Source organism: Lynx rufus, unplaced genomic scaffold, assembly GCF_022079265.1.
Source record: "Lynx rufus isolate CCGP_SWC_20201006 ecotype Redwood Valley unplaced genomic scaffold, mLynRuf1.p SCAF_2, whole genome shotgun sequence".
In the NCBI taxonomy this organism is placed as follows: domain Eukaryota; kingdom Metazoa; phylum Chordata; class Mammalia; order Carnivora; family Felidae; genus Lynx; species Lynx rufus.
Genome location: NW_025814834.1, coordinates 89,554,524 through 89,579,934, shown reverse-complemented (window position 1 = coordinate 89,579,934; position 25,411 = coordinate 89,554,524). Strand labels below are relative to the sequence as shown.

At 35.4% G+C, this 25,411-nt stretch overlaps 1 protein-coding gene and 1 pseudogene across 1 annotated transcript in view; one reads left to right on the top strand and one right to left on the bottom strand.

Moving 5' to 3' along the window:
- Window positions 1-25,411, bottom strand: part of LRP1B (LDL receptor related protein 1B) — a 1,918,909-nt gene that overhangs the window by 880,429 nt on the left and 1,013,069 nt on the right. The window lies entirely within an intron of this gene.
- The window catches only part of LOC124515675 (60S ribosomal protein L7a-like), a 58,158-nt pseudogene continuing 55,876 nt past the window's right edge, over window positions 23,130-25,411 (top strand).

Here is a 25,411-nt window from a genome sequence, read left to right as displayed (position 1 = left end):
CCAGGTGCCCCAGAAAATACATGCTATTTTAAAGCAACATCATCTATTCCCTGAAATCTTAAAAAGTGGTTATGTAACAGGTGGTTCCATAGAACTATTATGAAACATTAAAGAAAAATTAAGAAAACAGACACTAAAATTATTGTCAAGGAATACTCAAAATTAACTAAATGTATGGGTGTGTGTGTGTGTGTGCACGTGCGTATGCACACACATTTCAAGAAGACAGGCATATTAATGCCAAGGAAATGTTTTATTTCTAAATAAGGGGGTATCCCACAGCTCTGTGCATATTACTTCCGAACTTGCATTACAAACATGAGGGAGACTAAAACCAATGAAGTAAAACTACAAGTTTTATAGGACTCTCACAGATTTTGAAACAAAATTATGGTTATTCATGGCCAATAACAATAATCTTTGTCCTTCATGTTTTTCTCTCACAAAATTACATGGACTTGTAAGCATTACATTTATTTGAAGTCAGATTTTAAATGCTTGCCTTGTGATTCTACCCTACTTTTTCCATATCCAGACTGTTTTTACTGTACAGTCCAAGAGTAGGATAAAGACAAGCACACATCGACTTGGCACTCAGGTATCATAGAAATGTACTAAAATTAAAAAAACAAACAAACAAAAAAAAAAGATCACATTCCAGGCTCTGCTACTACTAAGTTCCTTAGGTTGTGGGCCGGTCACTTAATCTCGCTTGCCCAGGTGGCTGCTTTCTCTGTCAATCCTAAAACTTCTGACTCTATGGCTCACGAGAAAAGATTTAGGATTGGCAATCCAATGAAGATGACTCATTTGTTAGTATGAGAAATACTTATTACTGTAAGAAATATTCTCTTCCAAATACTTAAATCATCATAGATCACATATTCTCCAAACACAGATTTTTTTTTTTAGCTTTTAGTTCTCCTTCCTAAAGAGAACCAGTTATTTTCTCATGTAATCGTCCAGAGATTTTCTATGTATAAGAACTGTTTTCTGTGTTTAAGATAACTTAGAGGATGTGACCCCAGACCAAACCAAATTTAGAGTTTAATAAATGTACGATGAAAAAAAAATCAGATAAATGATATTTATGGGGTTCAGGACACACTACTTCAAAATATGGCATCTTGGCATACTGAGTATCTTAAGCTAAAGGAATTTGAGATAAAAGCAGAAGCAGAAAGATCACTCTGACAACAACAACAATGATAAGAACAAAACACAGGCCCGAAATGGAGTCATGTGTGCTAACCCCATGTCACCAAATCAGGGTTTAACACGTAACCTAACTGCAGTTTCAACCTTCCTCAAGGAACATAACTTTAACCACTCAGCCTGGAATTTCCTGGTCAGCACTGGTAAGGTAATCCACCTATTAAGACACTTTTATCCCCCAAAGGAAGATGATTTTGCCCCAAATAAACCTTTTGTGCTTATGACTTTCTTGTCCTTTCTTTAAACACCTTCCCTCTCTGTAGCCCTTTGGAGCTCCTTCAATTGCTAGATGAAATTGTGACTAATTCATGAATCACTGAACAAAGGTGAATAGATCTTCAAGTTTTCCCAGTTGAATTTTTGTTATTTAACAGTCCCCTCACCTGTCTCTCTTGAAACAGGTCATAAAACTTCCACAAGAAAGGTACCCTCCATTTACCAGAAGGGAAGGACAATATTCTAATCATCACGTATGGGTAATTTGGGGCTGGGAAATCTGTAAACAAATCTTGTTAAACTAACCATTATATTCCTAGTTTCCTCTTTACCATTTATTGACCCAAGCCTAAATTATGCTGTTTTGTCAATTCCTCAACAAATGAATTGATTCTTCATTCAAAAGGTATAGAAGCTTTGTCTTCTGGTCACCTCTTTGAGTCTTCATTTTCTTTTAAAGGCTCCCATGTACATGTTAAAATACAATTAAATTCATGTTTTTTTTTTCCTATTGTCTTTGTCAGTTTAATTTTCAAAGGAAGACAAGGCAAACATTTCCCTCCACTACAATATATCTGTCTAGAAAGGCGTATGTACTAAAAATCTGCTTATTCCTTGTTGAAATATGACATTCTCTAATGATCCCTCTGGATTTTACCCTAGTCACTAGCCCACATCCAAGATTGTGGTGAAGCCAATCGACTTCAATTCCCTGACTTATTGTTCTGTCTTCTGTAACAATTCACATTCTTCTTTTTTCCTAAAATATTTTCCCTTCTTTTGTCTTCCTTTCCAGTTCCTACTCATTATTCAAGACTCAGCTCAGATTACTGCTTCTAGGAAGTGTGATGGACTTCTAAGACATTATAAGATCCATCTCTCCTAAAACACTTATTTAATTGCTATTGTTTTTAAGTCTGTCTCTCCCACTAGACAATGCTTCTGAAAGGCAGGCAATGCAACCTAGATGCTATCCATCTACCCAGTCCTAGTTCAAAGTACCAGACTGTTATATGAAGGGATTGAAAATTTTTCTTTCATTAATAAAAAAAAACACATTGATAGTTCCATTAACATTATGCTTTAGTCTATTTTTTTAGCTTTTTATTTTTATTTTAATTAATTTTTTTTTTCATTCCATGCAGGGTGCCATTTTGTATATGCTAGAGGCTATTTTTTACAAGGTACTTCTATATGTATGCCTTATGATTAAGGTTATAAATATGAGTAGCCTTTGGGGGCACCTGGGTAGCTCAGTTGGTTAAGTATCTGACTTTGGCTCGGGTCATAATCTCACAGTTTGTGAGTTCGAGCCCTGCATCAGGCTCTGTGCTGACAGCTTGCTCAGAGCCTGTAGCCTGCTTCAGATTCTGTCTCCCTTTCTCTCTGCCCCTCCCCTGCTCACACTCTGTCTCTCTCAAAAATAAACAAACATTATAAAAAATATGAGAAGGCTTTGCATGAAAGTAAGGTATTTGCAACAAAAATAGCCTAGTCCAATCTCCTTAATGACACTACACTTCTGTCTCTTGACACCTAAAATATTTCAGCTCTTTCTGACATTTATTTGAACATATATTTTCAGCAAGTGATTTAATGTAGTCTATAAATAAATCCTGCAATAAATATGAAATTCGAAATATTAATTTTTTCCCACAAAGACATTTTCTTAATAGCTACTTATAGCAGCAGGGACTGTTCTAGGAACTGAACACACAACTCTGACTACAATGTACAAAATAACCCTACCCCTTTAGTGCTTAAATTCTAGAGGAGTGGGTGGAATCATAAAATAAATGAGTAAAACCTTTAGAATCTTATATGCTGATAATGCTATGAAGAAATATATAAAAGGAAAGGAATTGAAGAACAGTAGGACAGGGATTCACTTTTGAATTGCAGAGTCAAGGAAGACCTTACTAAGAGGTGAATACTACTCAGAGGTAGGACAGTGTCCCATGTAACATCTGAGAAAAAAGCATTCCAGCCCTATATTACCTCCGTCCCTTAAGTAAATATGTACACTTCGTATTCAGGAGCAGCAACATGGCTATGGGAGCTATGGAGTGGTATGAAGAAAGGAAGAGCTATATATGGGTCATCAAGTCAGAGAGATAAAAAAAAAAAAGGGAGAATTATATAAGAACTTTAGCTATTGAGAAGACTTTAGTTTTACTTTGAGGGATATGTGAAGCCATTGACAAGTTCACAGAAGCAAAGTACTATGATCTAACATACATTTCAACAGGGTACTATGATATAACATACATTTCAACAGGATACTGGATGAGACACAGAAGAACAAAAAACAGGAAACAAGAGTGGATACTCCAAACAGATAGCATGAGTCACAGGTAGGACCCTAAACTAGGGTGAAAAATTTTGTGAAATTCATAGGAGACAAACCTATACTTTCAGTCCTATCATCTTCTATTAATGGATGCAATAGATAAATGCAATAGATAAATGGATGCAATAGATAAATGGTGTGATAAACATAGTGGGAGTATTACACTGACCTTTCTACCCTCAAAGTGTTTAGTGTCTGAAAAGAAACAAATACAAATACGAGTATAAAAAACAAGTATGATGCAGCAAATGAGGGGAATGATTGGGCTAAGGACTTAGGTGACCTCAAGGGATAACCACAAAAAAATGGATAACAGTCCTCAATTATTTATTTAGCATCTTTTTTTTTTTAATTTTTTTTTCAACGTTTTTATTTATTTTTGGGACAGAGAGAGACAGAGCATGAACGGGGGAGGGGCAGAGAGAGGGAGACACAGAATCGGAAACAGGCTCCAGGCTCCGAGCCATCAGCCCAGAGCCCGACGCGGGGCTCGAACTCACGGACCGCGAGATCATGACCCGGCTGAAGTCGGACGCTTAACCGACTGCGCCACCCAGGCGCCCCTATTTAGCATCTCTTGACTACTGTTTCAAGGTATTACACAGGGATATTTAGCTATGAAAAACATTGTAATAGAGGAATATCCTACCCCTAGAATATAAAGAAAAAAGGTTCCACAGACTAGTTGGACATAGAGTACTTGGACTTGCATAACAAGTAGAATTCTGAACGGCAGAAATAGGGTGTGATAGAAGGCTAATGGATGTTCCACATGTGAGCGCATGAAGGGTTCATTCTACAGCCAGTTCAGGTATAGCAGGGATAGAATTCTGACAGATGAGTGACAGAAGAAAATCTGGAAAACATAGGTCTTCATCAGTTTGGGCTGCAATAACAAAAGAATACTATAGACTGTGTGGGTTAAACACCAAACATTTATTTATCCTACCAAATATTTATTTATCTTAGACTAGAAACTCTAAGATCAAGGTGTCACAGATTCAGTGTCTGATGAGAACCCACTTCCTGGTTCATAGATGACCATGTTCTCACTGTGTCCTCACATGGTGGGGAAAAAAAAAAAAAAGAGCTCTGGGCTTTTCATATCCTTATAAAGGCATGGATACCATCAGGGAACTCCACCCCCACGACCTCATCTAAATCTAATTACTCCCCAAAGGTCTCCTTTCCAAATATTATCACAGTGGGGGTTAGGCTTCAATATATGAATTTTGAGGGGATACACAAAGCAGTAAGTTTGGATGCAGCCTGTGAAAAGCTGAAAATAACCTTATTAGTCATTAGTATTTTATCTAAGAAATGGAATGGCAACTAAAGATTTTAGTAATAAGATTTACCTGGTTAGAAGGGTTCTAAAAGGACCTCTAGCAAAAGTATGAAGGAGAGACTGGGAATGGGCTCAGGAAGAAGGAAACTAGAGGCCTATAGGTCATTTGGGGGATACTGCTTTACTTCAGGTCTTTGGGAGCCAGAAAAACAGAATTTTTATGAGGTTATAATAAAACCTAACTAAATACATTGATCAAGGACTCTCCTACATTCTGAAATAACATACATAACATTCTAAAAGAAAATGTCTAAGTAGAATCTATACATATTCTCCATGTTTTGCCTGTATTACTGCACTTGGGTACTAAGAATAATAATTCTGATCATGGCATCAAAATGCAATTCTATTCTAAGTGAAAATGATGGAGAATTTTTTTTCCTATGAAACATGTTTAAGAACCAGTTCTGTAAATAAAAATATGTTTATTTTAACAATGTGATGGCAAATGTGATCATTTGTTTTATTCCTAAAGCAAAATAATTGTGTCACATTTATATAATTTTGTCTTATTACAGTGATTTACCATTAGTTTATTAAAAACTATACAATTTTGAAGAGAAAAAATCATCACTTTCATTATATATGAACTACGAATACTATATTCATATTTCATTCAAAATAGGAATATAAGAATTTATATATAGATTATATAAATTGATTACATTAAATTATGGAAATTGAATTAAAATGAGTTCTTTATATTCACAAAGAATTGAAGCTAATAATCAGTATTTCTCTCTTCTCTTTTTTTAATCATTTCTGTTAACATTTCTAGGCAATTTAGGTAAATATGATGTAGAAATTGAATTATCTAGATAATTGCTGTTATGCTCCTTCTAATTGGAATATCATTCTCATCTTTTGCTTAAACTTTAAATAAGATTTTTACAGTTAGGGGTTTCAGGGTGGCTTAGTGGGTTAAGAGTCTGCCTCTTAATTTTGGCTTAGGTCATGATCTCATGGTTTGTGAATTTGAGCCTCACATCAGGCTCTGTGCTGATGATGCACAGCCTGCTCGGGATTCTCTGTCTCCCCCTCTCCACCCCCCTTCCCCTGCTCGCGCTGTCTGTCTGTTTGCCTCTCTCTCTCAAAAATTAACAAACATTAAACAAACATTTTTCCAGTTATATGTTACATGCCCAGAACTCCAATTTTAATTAAGAATTCTGTAGGCCCACCATATCCCTTACAGCTCCTGAAGAGCTAACAAATCCGAGGGATCCCTTGAAAGTAGCATATAAACCAGTATAATCATCATCTTTACACTAAAGCAAATTGAGGCCTGGAGAGTTTATGTGATTTCCTCAAGATAGTATAGGGAGGAACAGAACTAGGACCATGACAATGATTTTCTTTTTAATCATAAATTCAGTGCCTTTTCTAATATTCCACCTTGACACAAATTGCTTTGTCCAATGAAGAATGTCAATTTTATTATACATATGCACTCTGCTATTTCCATGTTCTTTCCATACAGTGATCACCCATCCTGATTTTTCTCTGATTGCCTATTTTATGAGGTGGTCCATTTTTAATATTGAGCTCATTTTGTTATTCCCTGATCAATTACATAACCTTGTTGGCTTGTAACATTAAGCTGCCATTCATGCTTACATCTCTCAATTTCATATATCTAACACATTTTTTTAAAATTTTACTTAATCCTTTTTGTAGATTATTAATAAAGATGACAAGCAAACCTAGGAACTGACATACATTTTCATTGTTGACTTTTTTCAGCTATCCCTTTCCTATCTCCAAATCAATACAACTAAAGTAATTTCATCTATTTTATGAATAGAAAGATAATGTGGTCCTTGTAGGATAAGAATTACATATTAATTTATTTCAATTTTTTAATATTTAAAAATAAACAGATTTTAGATGCTTTTGAATTTAAATGCTACTACTACTATTGGAGACAGTTCTTTGTGTTTTCTGTTACTTTTAGCAGAGTTTGTTTTAAAACACTTGTGATGTGATCTTTTAAAAGTATTCTTAAATCAAATCATATCAGATACTAAAGGACAGATGGTAAGTAGTTTTAACTCCAAGCTAATAGAAAGTGAAGAAAAGGAAAGAGAATGAGAAAAGAATAACACAAAAATTGGAAGGCTTAAACATTCCATGGTTTGATTTTATCATGAGACTAACATATTAGACTACCTCACTGATTTCTCTCAATTATACAGTGATTCATAACTTTGCAGTTAAGTATTGAATAGGTGAACACATTTAAAACATCAGAGTTATTAGGAGAAAAACTAGTTCAAAGAGATAAAATTGAAGAACATACCATACTATGGTTCCAAATAAGGGTGATATAGGCTTATTCCAAATGACAGGAAGTAATGGGTTTCTATAGATATCTTAGATTCAAGCTGTTGGCTTTCAAGATTAAACTGAATTAATTAATATTCTATGTAACTCCACCAAATAAATAAACAAAAACCTAAAGAGCCAAACAAATGACTAGTTTCTGAGATATACTAGTGTTTCTTGAATTAACTAATTTAAAAAGAAGTGCCTTGGTTCTTGTTCAACATACAGATTCAGAGACTGTCTGAAGATATTAAGCCAATAAGCTTGAACAGTACCAAGATAGTACCATTTTTAATTAAGTTCCCTACATCACATCAGAGAAGGATGAGAAACACTGAGCCAATGGGTCAGTTCCTGGCATGGGAACATGTTCTTGAGATATATCATTTGTTTCTAAATCCGAACTTGGCTGTCACTACATTTTATTTTTATTTTTTTAATTTTTTTTTCAACGTTTATTTATTTTTGGGACAGAGAGAGACAGAGCATGAACAGGGGAGGAGCAGAGAGAGAGGGAGACACAGAATCGGAAACAGGCTCCAGGCTCCGAGCCATCAGCCCAGAGCCTGACGCGGGGCTCGAAATCACGGACCGCGAGATCGTGACCCGGCTGAAGTCAGACGCTTAACCGACTGAGCCACCCAGGCACCCCATGTCACTACATTTTAAAGTAAAAATAATATTTTGGTTTGAATCATAAAAATAAGTTCAGACTTTTCTTGAATTTGTCATTCATAAAATTCATGCTTTGGTATTCCTTCCTCTCTGCATTAAGTTCCTTTAGTACAGAAACTAGGCTGTCCTTGTTCAGTGCTTAACTCCCAACACAAAAATCTAGAACTTGGTGATCCTTGATCAAAACTTTCTACTAAATGGGGTGCCTGGGTGGCTCAGGCAGTTAAGCAGCCAATTCTTGATTTCAGCTCAGGTCATGAATTCACTGTTTGTGAGTTTGAGTCCACGTTGGGCTTTGCACTGACAGCATGAAATCTGCTAAGGATTCTCTCTCTCCTTCTCTTTCTGCACATCCCCTGCTCATGTTCTCTCTCAAAATAAATAAACATAAAAAAATAAAATAAAAAACTTCCTGTTAAAAGAATGCATTAATTACTATGTAGAGAAACTGTTCTATAAATGGGAATATTTTAATGCATTCAGAAATAAAATATAAGGATTTAAGAATTCAAATATACTGAATGAACAATTTATATTAAATGTTTTTCTCCTTGAAAGAGCTGCCAACTATTTGATAGACAAAGGGGGTAAAAAGCTCCTGATGTTTACTTTTAGGTAGTTCTGACAATCATATCCCACTACCACATAACTACAAACTCTTCCAGATACATTCTCCCAAAAATAAGTTGACTTCTGACCAAGTATATGACTTGTTTCCTTTCCATGACTGATGCCCTTTTTAACCTCTTTTTAACATAACTCGTCATTCTTTTTCAAGAGCTAGTCAAGAGTTCACTTTTCTTTGTATAGCAATTCACATTTGTTAACCTCTCTCTCAGACTATATGGAATGCAATCAATATAAATTACCTAAATATCTCTTTTCCTGAGAGTGAAGAGATTGAAATAAGTAGCATATTTCACTGATCAAATTCTATGTGTTTAATAAAAATAATTTTACAATGCACACTAAATGTAAAGTATGGATTAGACTATGTTCTAAATTTTTAAAACATACATCATTGAATTTTCAGTCTCACAACAATCCAGTGAGATATTTATTATCTCCATGAAGAGATGAGATACCTAGGTATCTCAGTTTTTTTTTTTCCTCTTCTCTCTTTTTTCTTTTGGAATTCCTATATAGGAATTTATAAAGATTATAAATGTTTTAATAAATTAAGGTAAGAACTTCTAAAAACAAACATATAAACATACCCTTAAAGTTCAAAAAATATTAATGATCACAATAGAGCAATGTCTATAGGGAATTCTGGAATTTTACATAGATGTAATTGAAAGCAGGAAAAAAAAAAGCCTGCCTTCTCAGCAGATATCAAAGATTTCCATATTGCATGCTAACTGCTCAGGCGGTTAATTTGCACTAATCAGCTGGAGACAAAGGGAAAGAAAATTACAGTAACTTGATGAGTTAATTTTGTGTTTTATAGTCATTGTCTTCCTGGGTTGCTAAATGCTCTATCTTTAACATAGTTTTGAGATATTGCAGACGCCCTTGTCAAAACCAGGTAACACATTTGTGAACTGTTAAAATTAAATGAAAGTTCTTTCATTCATTTGTTCTGAAACAGAAACCAGGCCCTCTAAATTGAAAAAGATTAAAAACAAACAAACAAACAAACAAACAAAAAGAGGCCCAAGGGCTTTTCCAAATCGACAAACTTTCCCCTACAGAGTCTTTCTATACATTTTATTTAGAGGTCTCTATGCATAATCTTTCAAAACACTTGATATTCTAGGAGTTTACAATTAAAAATAAGATGGCAGACATATTCTCTTTATAAAGGGAGAGAGCAGAGTATAGCTTCACACTGACACTTGGGAGATTAGATTATTGTATCCTCTTCCCAAAGACCTGAGTCAAGTAGGCCATCTCCATGAATATACTCTATCATAGTTTTAAGATTACTGAATCAAAGTACTTTAATTGCAAAGGAAAAGTACACTGTCCTAGAGAAATCTAAAGCAATAAATCAAAAAGTAATTTATGCATATTCTGTTAAGATATTAAAGACCCAGAACACCCGTCAATTTTAAACCCAAGAGACCTTTCATTATTTCTTCCAATGCAATTTAGAACCAGAAAGCCATTAGGTGTCTACTATCTGCAAAGAACTGTGCTTACAGAGCAGGACTTACTGAGATGTATACAGTATAGTCCTGGCCTAAGGAGGGTCTTACATATCCCTTTCAATAAGCAAATGGATATCTATCAGCTGAAGACCCATAATAATCATAACTTTGTGTTATGGAAAATGATCACCAAAAATTACTCTTCATGACTTAGAAAGGGGGAATGGTTACTTATTTAAAACAACAAAAACAGGGGGAAAATACTCAATTTCTTAGAAGTATTCTGCAATACTGATCCTTTTCACTTATTACAGCTCTCCATAGAGTAATAGACATTCTAGAAAAACAAGCATTTAACCCACTGTAGACGAGTGGATACTAGTATTTAAATTTTTAAAGAAATCAACCAAATACTGGCTTCTTATAATGTAATCAAACCCTCAATGAAACAAGTAGATTTTGCTTCATTATTCTCTATTGAGAATCTAATGGAAAAGGCTTTGGGGATGTGGCTTTTGGCCTATTCCTTTTGAAAGTGAATTGAAGGGTCAAATAGATCTTTTTTCTTTAATGCTGAATTCACTCATCTCTAAAATGGGTATCATATTTAGATTGAAACATGAAATTGACCATATTTGACCATTTTAAACCTACACAAAGGGCAATATTTGATTTGATTATATCAAATAATAAATCTTTTCTGACATATTTTCTAAACTCTGTAGCTATCTGGTATAAATTAGGTTATGAAATAAAACTGGCATAAATTGTCATATTATCTAGATATTATCTATCTAGTATTTTTACTTTTAACTCTAAAGTTTTATAATTTTATGATTCTAAAGTAGGCTCATCATTTTGCTTTTGGATCTGAAATGAAGAAAATGTGAAACCAAGGCAACTCCTTCTTCAGACAGAATAATTGTTTTATTTTACTTTACTTATTTTGCTTCATTAGTCTAGGCTAAGCTTTGAGAATCCTGACAGGGCTTCAGAACAAGTAGTTATAGTCAGAAAACACCAGATATTAATTAAGATGCCCCTCAATTAACTTCACATTATAGAGTCTACCATGATTATACACTGGAATTTTGACCAAATAGCTTTTGACAAAGAGGAAAACATAATGTTAATTGCTTTATTGGGACTTTTTAAGGGTTACTTCTGAGTTAAGCAATTTATATATTTTAGAGAGCACAGCCCTTAAAAGAGAGTTGGTTTGGAATCAAATCCAAAAATGTGTTCATCAGCTATGAGATATTGGCAACGTATTAAACCTTGTCTAAGAGGTTAAGAAACCTCAGTTTCTTCATCTGTGAAATGGAAAAGTGAAGGGTAAAGCTTAACAGATTTCTTTTCAGATTGAAAAGCAATAATCCATGAGTGTTAAACTATGCCTTGGTTAACAGCATCTAAAATCCTATTGTAAATTGGGTATTTCAGAGTTACCATGGTAGACCATATTTGAAGGATTTACAACATCATCCCATCTAAACTCTGTCTCGGAAAGGATCACTTGACGACTTATGATTAATAATACAGTCAAAGAAAGTAAATACAGTAAAACAATGGATTGCGAGTAACTTGTTCTGTGAGTTTCCACAAGATGAGCAAACATTTCTAATAAATTTTAACTTAACAAAGAAGCAATATCTTGCAATATGAGTAGGTGATGTGGAATGTTACATTATCACAACTGAGCCAAATGTTATTCTCTCTTTCTTGCTTTGGAATTGCAAGTGATTGTCAATACAATGTCATTTTCTGCAAAATACTCAAAAGGAGGCAAAAGCAAGTGTCAGTGGATAGGTTCCCTGTTAAAATGTTTTTTTAATGCTTATTTATTCTTGAGAGAGACAGAGCATGAGTGGAGGAGGGGCAGAGAAAGATGGAGGCACAGAATCCAAAGCAGTCTCCAGACTCTGAGCTGTTAGCACAGAGCCAGATGCAGTGCTCGAGCCCATGAACTTTGAGATCATGACCTGAAGTCAGAGGTTTTGTTTTTCTTCTGTATCTGATCTCCTGTTGGGCAAGAGAGGACTCCAGACTCATAGTCTGCATCAAAAGGGAAGCCGACGTGGCCAAGAGGCCGACGTGGCCAAGAGGCCGACGTGGCCAAGAGGCCGACGTGGCCAAGAGGCCGACGTAACTCAAGGACTACAGAACACTGGGGAACAGCTAGAGCTTTAAAACAGAAAAAGTGCACTGGATTACAGTCTCTACTGACGAGGTAAGAGAAAAGCAAAACTATATTAGGATTTGCTGCCATACAATTTTTGAGAGAGTCACTATGGGAGATTCCCTATCCCTAGAACAGAAACAATACATTCACATAGCACTCCTTAAATTATTAATGATTATCCAGCAATACTGCCCTTGGTTTCCCGAGCAAGGAAACTTTGATCTAGATATTTGGAAATGAACAGGTAAAACACTAAAGGAACACCGTATGGAAGTCACCAATGTTCTGCTGGAGGTCATTCTTACATGCTCTGTATTTCATATGACTACTCTCCCCCTGAGTTCAGATGTTTATGAAGATATAGACCCACCCAAAGTAAATAAAAAAAATTTTTCCAAGGAACCTAAGCCTCCTTATTGTCAGCTAGTCCCTTTGGCACCCCAACATCCAGAGAACACTGGCTCCCCCTTTTGTCATTGGGAAAAATCTAACCTTTTAAAGGAACAAAAGTTTTCCTCTGACATCCTTACCCTGATGCTACAACCTATTAAGAATGCCCTTACAGTGTTTACAGATGCTTTGGGGGAAACTTACAAGGATTCTTGCCTTTGGAAAACTGGAAAAACTGGGAACATATATGCTGGATTTGGCTCTACTCAACATTCAGAACTTTGAGCTATATTATTAGCTATAAAAACCTTCTCCCAACCCTTAAACATTGTCTCCAAGATGTCAAGGAGTAAAGACCACCCACTTCAGATTTCTCCACCAGTGTTCCAGGTAAAAATTAACCATGGGGGGCAAATTGGTTTAGGTGGACCCAAACATAAGTTTGTTGGTTTGAAATAGACCTGTTTATCAAAGGTCAAACAAGCTCATGTTATGACTGAAAGTAATAATTAACTTTGTCTCAAACTTTTCATGGGTAATTGTTAGGATAGCTTTCAAAGACTTTAGTAAACAAATTTCCCAATAAATTTTAAATGAAATCTTTTTGACCAATTAGGTTTCTTTGGTATGTTAAGTTACTCTGGAAGCACAGTCAAACAAATAAGCCTTTGGTTACATTTGAGTAAATGTTGTAACCATTCTAGAGATTATATGCAATTCCTAGCTTTAATATTTTTTAGTATGAGGTCATCACTTGATATTTTGATTACTGAAGTGTTATGTGCCACAGACATAACTGAATTTGCATTAGATCTTTTAATCATGTTCATGCATGAGTCTTTTTGTCATAGTTTTGCCTCTTGTTGGAATATTTCTTCACAGCTATAACTTTCAGTAGACAGAGATGATCCTTTCTATTCAAGGAGGCTCTGTTTCCCCTGGACTGTCCCCTTTCATGACTCCCCTATATCTACCCCAGCAAAGCAATGTTGACCCATAAGTAGGGACATCTTTACACCCCTATTCAGCAGGAAGAAGTTACAGAAAAGAAGACTACCCACCTTCAGCAACCTTAAAGATTTTAAGGGTCAAAATTGTTCAGGGGGGAAATGATGTGGGAAACAAAGGCAGAAGGAAATGGCAGATAAAATTAAATTTCCTTATAACCCACAAAGCCAAGAAATTGTAGAACGAAGCACACAAAATTAAAAATATGTTAAAAAAAACAAAGATGGGAGGATTATCCATAGCTGTCTACATTACAACCTTAACTTCTCCTCAATTGTGCTATAATCACTCTTAAGTTTTCAAATTTTGACCCTCAAGGACTAACCGCATCTGAGCTACCTTCTTCTAAATTAGATAAAACCTATCACCCTATCATGCTGGTTCAAAATTCTCACCTAGGGTCGAGGATACATGTGTTCTTTCAGATTCCAGACCTCTGAGGATTTCCTCTTGGTTGGTGAAGCTATAACATGGCATGGTGGAGACCCTCAGAATATCTTCCAATCAACCAGGACTTCCGGAGAATGACTCTGAATGAGCGACCACCGTTCCCATTTTCCAAGATGGAGGAAGCCTCTTCACAGACTCCACATCCTGAAGCCACTCGACAAATGCAAGTCCTTGCCTTTGGTATACGGGGAAGCCTTAAATGCCTGTTTAACTAGGCCGGCATCCTCTTAGAACACAGTGGTATTGCATATACCCCTGATTTGCATCTGATGACCATGATCTCCATCACTGGTATTCATTAACCAGGCAAAGTTAAATCATAGGCTTCTTAATCATGGGGATCCTAGCTGTGGTAAGCATTATAGCCTCTGCTACCATTGCTGGAATTAGTCTTCACTACACTATCAAATTGAACATGTACTTAATCAATTTATGGTCAAATCCTCCATTCTAAGCTGCCCTGTGATAGAAATGTTAGATGTAACATTACACCAACAACTACAATACTCTGAAGAACTAAGAAATAAATGGGTCGACTCCTGGTCCTTTTGGAAAGACTTTAACTCTCTCTCTCTTAGCTAATGCCCATCTCAAATTCTGGATAACTCTGGGAAGTGGAATACTTCTACTGTGCCTCTTTTTATGTCTTTTACAAAATCACCCACCAAACTACCCGACAGCAAAAAAAGGATCGGAAGCTTGTCATGACAGTCCTTGTATGTAAACTTAAGATGAAGAAAAACGAAAAAGGGAGAACTGTGGGGAAATAGGTTCTACTTACATAAGGGTTAGAAAAAAAGCTTAGGGCAGAAAGACTCCACTATGGGTTGAAAGCGCCTGAGGTCAAGTAGCGAGATATGGTAATGGAATCACGAGTAACTTGTTATATCACCTGCAGGAAATTACTTTCCATCTGGTGTCAATATACCTTGATCAGAAACTCTGCCCCCCAGAGCTTTTGCTTACACACAATGATTGTTTTCTTCACATTCACCACGTGTCTAAGATCTTGTTTTCTTCACATTCACCACATGTGTAAGATCTTGAGAGCTCAATAAATATGGAGATGAAAGTTCTGTTCAGTGCTCTTGTCTCCTCCCGGACCTTAGCCTGTCTCATATTCAATTCTGCATCCACTCTCTTCCTGGACAAGAGACAACTCCAGACTCATAGTCTGTGACAGCAAACCAATAGTTTACTTGCATAATTTTAATTGTTACATATTTTGGAGATAGGCACTTTAACTGCTTTTCCTCATAATTTTCTAGCTTCACTTAAACTGCTTTTTTCTCTTTAATCCCTTCTTAAATGCTTTTGCCAAGGAAAAAGATCTTCCTCTGTCCCATGGTCCCTCTAGTTGGACTAAGAATCAAATTGACAGAAGATAGATTAACAGGAGAAAATAAAATTTAATAGTCATATGCACAGGGAGTTGGGGAGGTGTGTGTGTGTGGGGGGGGCGTGTTGGGGAATTCACACAGACATGAAATTCCAAAGCCAAGGAGGCAACATGAAGCTTATATGAGCTAAGGAAATGGGTGGGGGCCTGAAGATAATACAGGGGAGAAAGCTTATTAACAAGAAGAGGGAAAGAGATATTTGAAAAAACAAGATTGTTCTATTATGTCCTTATGTTCTATTAAGGAATTCTAAGATGAATTCCTTCAGTAAAAGGGTCCTTTGTTAATACTTCTCTTAATGTATCAGGATCTCCTTACCAGGGTAAATTTACATAGTTATGGGGAAGGCAGAGAAAGAGCCTTTCCTGCATCTGCTGGGTTTTCCTTACTTTTAACTTGAAATAGTCTTTATGCCAAAATGGCACATTTGGGGGTAGCCTGCCCTGGTTCCCTACATTTTACTATTTGAAATAATGGAAGAGAAAAAGTTTGAATAAGATATAGACATATTTCCTAATGATCTGGCAAACTTGATATGGCATGTCTCAGTTGGGATTATTCTAAAAGTAATGGAATAAATTCTTAGCTCTTTTCAGAATCTTAAGACAATTGTACCTGTTTTATTTATTTTTTCCAATAGAAAATAACTGGAGGAGAGAAAATGAAAAGGGAGAGGGAAGGAGGGACAAAGGAACAGAGGGACAGAAGGACAGAGAAACAGAAAATAAAGCACATTTCTTTTTTTTGTTTCCATTTTAAGTCTGTTTAGAAACAAAACAAAATTTTCCTAAAATATGAAAGCATAAATAGAAGTGGTGGCAAAGAAAGAGCCAAGAAAGGTCAGTGAAACAAAATACAGTTTGGTAATCTCACCAAATTTAGGAATATGTATTCATTATTTATGTAAATTTGATTCCTGAGATCACTAATACGACTTACAAAATGTCACTTTTGCTTACTTCTTCTCCCTTTCTTCTTTCTCCCTCCCTGAGAAAATTATAATAGCTGGAAGTTTCTCTTCCTTCTCTCCCTTTAGGTATATGAAATTCCAGGACAATTCTACACAGTCTAACAGTTAACTGGGAAGCACCACACTATCTCACCCAGCTTTCTTGTGTATTTTGTGATTTGTAGATGCCAAAATGATATATTACCCACCAAATGTAGGAAAGAAGGCTTTTATGAAACTCAAACAAATATAAGACAGAATATAGTACTTCTCTATCCTTTGAGGTATCTAGCCCTGTTAGTTTATCTTTATGTAGATGTTCTATGATAGTGCAGTTTCCTCTTACTTTTATACCCAGTTTTATAGTTCCGAGGTCATCCTTTTCATTGCATTAAAACCTTACTTTGTGATATGACTCACCTATTTCGGTCCCATTGTAGCTTAGAGAATGTCCCCAGCCTCCCTATTTTTCTTCTTTTTTATATTGTTTAGACTGGGATCAAGAAACCCTATTATATGACTGAAGAAGTGAAGGGACAAATGAAAAAGACATAAACAGACACCTTGAAAGAACAAATTAAAAGGCACAAAATGATCCCATTCAACCTTATATTGAACCATACTTTTACATATTTTGCAGGATATTTAAAAACAGCTTTGTGAATTTAATATGTAAGGAAAGGACCCATGTTGTTTCTATTTTTATTGCTATACATATCTTCAGAAAAGTGGGAGCGATGGATTATATACATACACTCAGTAAGGTCACAAAATAAGCAATATCTGTTTTCTGGATCACTAATTTTTCAGTTTCCCTTTTCTAGGTTGTAAGTCTAGTGAGCCAAAAAATCAAATATATATTTGTCACAATCACCACCTAGGTGCTTGAGTAAAGAAAAAAATTAAGGACATGGAAAGGAAAAGGGGAAATGATTTTTCTAAGGAATTAAATAGTGGTGAAGGAATACAGTTTAAATCAAAGTAGCTAGAGAATGAGAAATCATGAAAAACATATGAATGCCCAGGACAACAATCTTCTTGGGAGAAAATGGAAAGAATTACCTTAAAGTTAAGAACAGGAATGAAAATACCTGAACAACTGTGTTATAAACAAATTTGCTGTGCTGACTCCTTCATACTAGCAGGATGCTAGAAGCACCTGTCCAGAGCTTACAAGAGTCATGCCTTATTTCTCTCCTTCCTCTTCCTTGAAAATGTTATGTAATAAGGATAGGACATAGGCACAGTTACAGCAGAGTGTGTACATAGTGCATTTTCCTTTGACAAGGAAAGGTAAACCTATGCATGGGCAGGTTATTCTAGAATGTTGAAATATTCTAAGATGGAAACACACAGAAGAAAGGAACTGCACTTCAAAGCTCATGGCTTCTATTGCTAGTCATTCTTTTATTCTTGTTGTCTTCAATTTTGTGGATATTCATTTAGCCTCCAGCCAGAATGACCCTTTAACATATCTATTTACTTCCTCCACTGATTTGTCCTTGCACAATGGAGGCACATGCTATCTTTCCTGATAAGTTCTAACTATGAACTGGCTGCAATGTAACAACCCAGGGGTATTGTGTCCCGCACTGATATTGTAGCTAGCAGATAGGATATAACCACCAAATAAGAGCACCTCATTCCATGTGGGTGGAGGAAAAACAGAAAAGTGGAGCTGATTTAATACGGATGCATATATAGACCTGTTCACTATGCACTTTATTACTATTTAGGTCGAGTATCTGCAAGAAACTCAAATTTCACAAACCTAGGCTCTCAGCCCATAATATTCTGCCCATACCATTTTTCTGTCCCCTATTTGAACCCAGGAAAAGTCTCTACTGAGTTTTTAAACTGCAATGTTGGTCTGTCATCAATAACATTCTCTGTGTTTTTAACCTCCTAACATTTCTTTCAGCATTTTATTCTTCCTGAAACCTGATTCTCCCTTGAGGACATTGGCTCCCCTGAGCTTTTTCAATTGATAACTGTTTTCTATCCACACCCTTCTTTTCCCCCTTACTATTTGAGTCTGGCGATTTTTAATTTCTGCAATCTGCAATTTCCAGATAATTTTCCCTTCTCCATCCCTAAAAGGTACACGCCCTTTGATCTGTCCTCTGATTAAGTTATCCATTATCCTTGTTGCAGTTCTTTCCTGACTCAGGTCAGGAATGTCCTTGAGATTTCTTATTCTTTCCCTACCAGTTCTCCAATGATTTCAGTACATATGAAGATAATTTTTCCAACACACTAGTGCCTTGGATCTTTGACCTTTTCCCCTCAAATGATCACTTTCTCCCCCATATCTCAATCAGTCTCTCTCATGATTATACTCTGAACTTGTCATTACTAAAATATGTAATCTCGCTACAATTTTAATTTCCAGTATCCCATTTTATGAACACAATCTTCCATTCTTTCAGCTTAGTTAATTTAGTACTTCACCTCTACAAGCCTTCAACCCTTGAGATAGTTAATCCATTTTCTTTTTAATTTTTTAAATGCTTATTTATTTTTGAGAGAGAGAGAAAGAGAGAGCACGAGAGCAAGTGGGGGGAGGAACAGAGAGAGAAGGAGATAGAATCTGAAGCAGTCTCCAGGCTCCAAGTTGTTAGCACAGAGCCCGATGCAGGGCTCAAACTCACAGACCTGAGCCAAAGTTGGACAAGTAACTGACTGAGCCATCCAGGATCCTCACACTAATCCATTTTCAATTGTCCTGTCCTTACTTCCCCTATGCCCTTACTTCCTTTGATAACCAGTTTAAATCCTATGCCCAATCATTTATTTACTCCATTGAATACACCCTCAACTTCCATATCTCTGTGCTTCAGTTATGCAACAAGTGAATATGGTTGGAAGAAAAAAAAATACCAAAATCAAGCTAAATAGTATAAGCTAGCAAAATGTGTCATTCCAAAATATGCCACTTTGGCATAAGGATTATTTTGACCTGGAGGCTATTAAGAAGTAGATACAAGGAAAGTTCTTTGACTTTCCTCTATTTACCTAAAACCAGGAGATAAGTTTGCAAAGGTGTCTTCCCTCCCCTGTCTACTCTTCTCTACCAAGAAGCATAAAATTTTATTACAGGAGACTTTAGGCCTTTATCAGCTTGAGAGACAACAACAGAGGATTCTACATAACAAACATTACTAACTAGCCCTTATCTTCCATACATTTGCCTTCCCACAACATGCTACCTCCAATACTCAAAGTATTTTTCCTTTGTCTTATCTCTTGTATAAAAATGTATTGTTATATTGCTAAAATGTTATTATAAACTCAAATTTTAACCAACCCTCAGTTACTCAACCCTGAGTTTCTCTCACATGGATATAAGATACACAGGTTAATAAACTTCCCTTTTGCTCTTCTTAACCTGATTTTGTTACAGAGCCCCAGGCAAAAACCTGGAAGGGTAGAAGGAAAATATTTTTTTTTCCTTCCTAATAGTCTCATTTTACATTTATGATCATAATCTCAGTAATCACAGAAATTATACTGTATTTCTCTAGTTTACTCTCTCTCTTACTCTTTTGGGTAGTGCTATTTAAAACATGGTCCCTGGCCTACAGACAGTCTGAAATGTTTGCTACCAACTTGCAAGATATGTAATGGAGTTTAAAGAAAGCATTTGCGATATTTTATACAATTTGCTCATCAGCTAGACCCCAAGACCTGATCTTTACTCCCCACCTGCTTATACTCACTGACCTTTGTGCCACATTTTTCTTTAAGCTATTTCTAGCCTATCTCTTAATTCAGGCAGATGGAAAGTGAAACCATCCCTCCAGTGACAGCAACTGCCCTGACAAGACCTCCAGGCTGCCCAGACCTCACAGACAACCCAGTACAGTTTAAGTTCAACGCGTGAATGCAACCTGTGGAGATGGACCATGGAGTGACCTCTCGAATGGCCACCTTTATCTCTTTATAATACTAAAATCTCTACCCAAAGAGTCGCACCAGCTTCATTTACATAACAATCAACGTATGTAGAGACAAGCTTCCTTTGGGTACATGTGTGACTATATGCCTGCCTCTATATATGATGACAAGGCTTCTCTATCTAAATATTCATCCCACCCCTCAACAAAAGGATTCCCTTGCTTGATGAGTCAGCTTTGGAAACCACCCCCGTGATCTCTTTATTCGCTGAAAATAAAGTTTTGTGTGACGAATCAACCTAGTGCAGTGTCTGACTTACCAAGAAGTGAACTTACATTGGTTCAGTTATAATTTGACATACTCATTTTACGTATGATGAATATTTTTTAAATTGGATTTATATTTTATGACCGTTTACATTTTAACTTTTTGAATAATTTTTGTTACAATTTCAAATGTATCCCACCACATATTAGGAATCAAAAGAAACAGAAAGAATCTGGTCCTTCACCACAGATAATTTGAGATATACTATCTTAGATTTATTTTTGATACTCCTCTGTCTCAAACAGCTATGGCTTCACTTTCCTATACTTGGCCCTAGCTTCCTATGCAATACGAAGTAGATTTCCACCACCACCAGATCTACTCACCTACCACTGTCTGTAAACTTTTCTTGTGATATCGTGCTTCAACTACCTATCACTGGTAGAGTACAACTCTTCCATTGTGCACTAGAACCCCTAGCTTCTGGTCTGCTCATAGACATTGCTCCAGCAAGACTTCCAAGGTGACTTTATCACCACATTATCAGCCTTCACAGGATCTTGTCCAATGATGTATACATGTACCACAATTTCTTCACCTTAAAAAAAATAATTTCTCTTTACTCCATTTTTTTCCAGCTACCATTTTTCTCTTTCTTTTTCTTCCCTATTATGGCAGAACTCCACAAAATAGCTATTTGAATTTTTGTCAACAATTTCTCTCCTCTCATTCAACCTCTCTTGATGTCATTCCATTCAGACTATACGTAATCTGTTCCCCAAATGTATGTTTCTGATTTCATTCTTTCTCTCCCTCATTGACTCGGCTCTAGCCATAATGTTCTCCCATGCTATTCCTTAAACATGCCAAGTTTCTTCTATTTTCATAACCTTAGCATTTACTCTTCTGTCTTGACTGTTCTTCATAGCTGCATTACTAGCTCCTTCTTTTCCTTAAGTTAACAAAGAGATCACTTTGTCATTGAGGGACTTACTTAAACCCACAATACTCCTTCAAACAAAAATTATTACATGTTTCATACACATGTATATTATCATATCTATGTATATATTACATTACATAATTAGTTTTCTTGCTGCTGCTGCTGTAATTGTTTTGTGGTTGTTATTTTATTATCACTATCATTATCATTACCTGCACCCTCTCTTTTTGGAATATAAAGTTCATAAGGCAAGAAATTGTTACTTGTTTCATTCATTGCACATACACAGCAGCTATTTGACAGAAAAAAAAATATGAAGCAAAACAGGACTACAAGCAAATTAAACATAATACAGATGCTTTAAGAAAATACAATAACCAACATTATACAGTGATGAATAAAATCTGCTTCTATTAAAATCCGGAATTAAGGATACCTATTATCACTACAAAAATAACAATGCTTTATTATTTCTAATTACTTCAGTAAATGCCTAAAAGTATCTATATTGAAAAAGAAGACATAAAAATGTTTACATGCAACTATGAAAAGATGCTTGAATTAACAGATGATTCAGTAAGATGCACAAGAATATGATAAATTTACAAAGTCTATACTTTTCCTACATACTAACTTAGAGTGTAAATGAAAATAAAAATGTCTCATACAAAATGGTACCTCAACTATAAAAAAGAAGAGAAAAAAACAAAGCAAGCCCCCCCACACACACACCACAGTTTCAATGAATAGCTTTACATAATCCCTTAATAAATGGAAAAATAATCATAGGAAGAAAAACAATGTATTACCGTCACAAAGTAAAAGGTATTACAAATTAATAAACATACTTAATGCAACTCCAATAAAGATCCCCAAGTGGATTTGATTGAAGATTTTAAGTTCAGAATGACAAATAGATAACTAAGAAATTATAAAGATCTTTTGAAAAGTTTACTTTTCAAAGGAAAAACGTGTAAAGAAAGATATTAAAACTTAATATGAGGACTATACTCACGGAAGTACAATGGAAACATTCAAATTAAAGATAAAAGATGTCTATTATTACTACTGATATTTAACATTTTTCTGGGGCTAAAAACTAATGCAATTTAAAAAGGGAACAAAATGATAGGCATAACACTTGATATAAATCTGTAAAATTGTAATTATTTTCAGTTTTATTTTATATCTAGACAACCCAAGAGACTCAACTAAAAAGTATTATAAATAAGAAGAGAATTCAATAAATAAGCAGGCACAAGGTTAACCTAGTAAAGGGAAAATCCTTCCAATGTACAAATAACCAAGAGTTAGAAAATTTACAATATACTAACAGGAAAATGATAAAATGTTTTTTAAAGTGGGAAAAAGCTAATTATGAAGTTCATATGGTTGCTTTCTCTCTCCTGTAGCCATCCAAGATGCCCAAAACAAAGAAGACTAAAGGGAAGAAGGTGGCCTTGGTTCCTGGTGGTGTCAAGAAGCAGGAGGCCAAGAAGGTGGTCAATCCCCTATTTGAAAAAAGGTGCAAGAATTTTGGCAGTGGAGACTACCTTCAGCATAAAAGGGACTTTACCCACTTTGTCAAATGACCCACTACATCTGGCTGCAGCGACAAAGGTCTAAAAACAGTCTACGAATGTCTTCTATGTTTAATCAGGTCACCCAGATCTTGGGCCACCAAACAGCTACTCAACTACTTAAGCCGGCTCACAAATACAGACCAGAGACAAAGCAAGAGAAGCAGAGACTGTTGGACCTGGGCTGAGAAGAAAGCTGCCAGCAAAGGGGATGTCCCTACTAAGAAGGCACCTGTCCTTTGAGCTGCAGTTAATACTGTTACCACCTTGGTGGAAAACAAGGAGGTTCAACTGGTAGCGACTGCACACGATGTGGATCCCAAACTGGTTGTCTTCCTGCCTGCCCTAAATCGAAAGATAGGGATTCCCTGCTACATTATCAAGGACAAGGCCAGGTGGGGCACCTATTCCCCAAGAAGACCTATACCACAGTCACCTTTACAGTATTTAACTCAGAAGACAAAGGAGCTCTGGCTAGCTGGTAGAAGCAATCAGGACCAATTACAAGGACAGATATGATGAGATCTGCTGTCACTGGGGAGGCAATGACCTGGGTCCAAAGTCGGTGGCTCACATTGCCAAGTTGGAAAAGACAACAGCTAAAGACCTGGCCACCACTCTGGGCTCAGTGTATGCTACTGGATTTTCTGTACATAAAGGTAATAAAAAGTTTTCTTTCAAAAAAACAAAACAAAATAAGGTTCATATAGTTAAATAAACAAGATATAATCAACAAATTCTATAAATATTTCTAGAAAAGATGACAGAATTATTATGCACTAGACCTAATAAGTCGTTAAAATTAATTTTAAATATAGTAATTAAAAGAAATAGATATAGAATTTAATCCTACAAAATGAGGCATTAAAGTATTAGAAAAATATGGAATAATTTTAAAAATAATAACATTGTCATGGAGATGTTTCATTTTTATTTTGAAAGCAACTAGAATGACCACAAATTTTTAAAATAAATTTAAAAACTAAAAAAAAATTATAAGGAAAAAAGAATCACAATTAATACAGCCAAACCTGGTATACATTTACAACTCATATAGCAAATACTATTTCTTTAACATAATAGAACAAATTTTTAAAAACAATAGAAAAATGGGCAAATACCAGTGACTGCCAAACCTATGAAAGGTTGCTGACCTTTTATCGTGAGAGAAATGAAAGTTAAAATTATACTTAAATACTTTTACACTTAGCAGACTACTAAAGACTAAACGTTGTTAACACAGAGATCCAACGAGTATAGGTAAACACATCCATGCAATGTTTGTAAAGTTAACTGTTCCAACCTCTATACAGAAATATTTAGAAATGTATATTAAATCTAAAAGATGAATAAATTTTATCCCACTGTTCCAAGTTCTAGGAAATTATCCAACAGAGTTGCACTTTTGTGAAATGTGTATACCAAGGTATTAATAAAACAAATTATTAGATTAATAAGGTAATCCATATTCAGTGCTTGTAAATCTGTTGTTTTCTTTTGATGATTGGTAAGTTATTTAAAATATACAAGTATACAAAGGTCATAGTCTTTTATATATTTTAAAAATTCTGGAAACATTGAAAATATAAATATACTATGAAAGTAGAAGGCATTATTCTTACATAATAAAAATTATTTTAAATCAATATGATACATATATTTAGTAAGAGGAAAAGTAAAAAACATCAATAGATGCATAAAAAATATTGAAAAATACAACATTTGTTCACGATACAGACTTCCAACAAAGTGGGCTTAGAGGGAACACACCTCAACATAATAAAGGCCATATATGAAAAACCCACAGCTAAACTCATCCCTAATAGGGAAAAAGTGAGAGCTTTTCCCTGAGGTCAGGACCAAGAAAAGATGTCCACGCTTACCACTTTCATTTAACATATCACTGGAATTAGAATAAATTAACAATTAGATAAAAGGCATCCAAATTGGTAAGGAAGAAGTAAAACTGTCACTATTTGCAGATGACATGATATTATATATAGAAAACCCTCAAGATTCCACTGGTAAAACTATTAGAACTAATAAATTCAGTAAACTACAAGATATAAAATTTATGTACAGAAATCTGTTGTGTTTCTATATATTAATAATGAAGCAGCAGG